We start from the raw sequence: 1,762 nt of genomic DNA, 5'->3' as shown, positions 1-1,762 counted from the left end.
TGCCTCCCCGAGTGCTGTCGACGACCCTCTGGACGCAGCCAGCCGCGGCCGACACGCCAACCCTGCTGCCTCTGACCTCGGAGCAGCAGAAGAAGTGTGGGCCCTGCCGCTGGTGGATTTCCTTGTGCGGCGTGCCGCGGTGGCCGCGACCGCGGGAGGGGTGTGGGGGCCGGTCCCATGGCAGGGTCCCCGTGCTCTGGGTGCCGGTGAACGCCCGGTGCGGCCTGCCGGGCCTCCTGGCTCCTACTTCGACTTGATTGTCTGGGAGCACTGGCTGCCGACCGGGGGGGCCCCCATCATGTGCCCCCCCCCCCCCCCCCCCCCCCCCCCCCGCCTCCTGGCCGGCGGTGCTTCCCTCCCTCAGGTGAGACGGGTCCGGGCCTCCTCTTGCCGTGTCGACCGGCCGGCCGGTGGCCTTCCCGCCCTGGGGCGGGTCGTGCCCAGGGCCGTTGAGGAGATGAGCAATCAAAATTCCGTTCCTTCGTGAGACCCGAGTGCGAGTACGGCCCCCCTGGAGGCTCCCTGCCTGACAGTCAATCTGCTTCCCTCGCCGAGGGCGAGGGGAGGGGGCACCATATCCGGCCCGGATGCCGTCGCCCGACCGGGTGTGGTCGCCACCTGCGCGCAAATGCCCATCCCGCCCCTCTCCCTGCGGCTGTTCGTTTCCCCTCGCCCCGTCGGAGAGCTCGGCACCGGGGGTACGACGGCGCTTCCGGGCTTCCGGAGCCGCCCTCCGGAAGCCGGTCAAGACGCCAACCGGCCGCCTTGTCAGGCCTCCGCCGGCCGGGTGCCCGGGGGGACGGCCGTCCCGGGCGCAAGAGGCTCCGGTTGCCCCGGTCCTGGGAGGAGGTACACTGTCTGACGTTTCTACCGGCTGCTAAAAAGGTCCGAGGAGGGAGGCGGGGGTGCGTCGACCGCCGCCGCCGCCGCCGCCGCCGAGCCCGCTCACTTCCCCCCCCGCCGGGCTTGGAAACGCCCGTGCCCGGGACCGAATGCACACAAGTGCCGACATGCCGGGCGAAGGCCAAGGCTCGCTGCCATTCGGATATATGAGCGGCCCTCTGAGAGGCGCCTCTGGCTGTGTTAGTCCCGAGGACCAGGCCCCGGGGGCGGTGTGCCATGCTCCCCCGCAGACATGGGGTGCTCGAGCCGCTGGGGCGGGGGAGGGGGGCGGGGAAGCCCACTGCCCGGCACGGCCCCGTTCCCCCCCGCCCCCTCGCCCCCTCGTTCCCCGAGGGGGGGAGGGACCAGCTCGTTTGCGCAGGAAAGGGGTACCCCGAGGACCCCACCCCCCGCGCGACCGGCGACCACCAGAACTTGAGACGCCGAGGTCGAACGGAGGCGATCCGATCGGCGAAGCCCAGCAGTGTGGATCCTACGGTTGCCAGCCTTCCAGCACTTGTGCCTGCGTGATGGGCCAGGGCACACCGCCGTGGTCTTAGGCGCAAGCCAGGGGGGGGGGGGAGGGCTGAAGCCGCTTCCTGACCACGGGCCCTGGGGAGGGCCCCGAGCGAGGCAGGCCTATTCCCGGCCCTGCCAGCATCACTGTCTCCAGCTCGACGTGCCACAGCCCTCGGGCTCGGTCTTTGCCCGCGCGCGCCGCCCTGCGCCGCTTTTTCTCCTGCCACCACTCCCGCCGGGGCGGGCAAGATGCCTTTGTGTTCCCGATATTCCCTCTTTCCCGCCCCGAGGCTCCCCCGGCTGGCCTCCAAGAGCAGAGTCCCCGGCAGGAGGGGCCCAGTGCGGCCGCCCGGGGCGCCCA

This window comes from Fonticula alba (assembly GCF_000388065.1).
Source record: "Fonticula alba strain ATCC 38817 unplaced genomic scaffold supercont2.3, whole genome shotgun sequence".
Taxonomy (NCBI): Eukaryota; order Rotosphaerida; family Fonticulaceae; genus Fonticula; species Fonticula alba.
Note: the sequence above shows the minus strand (reverse complement) of the source record.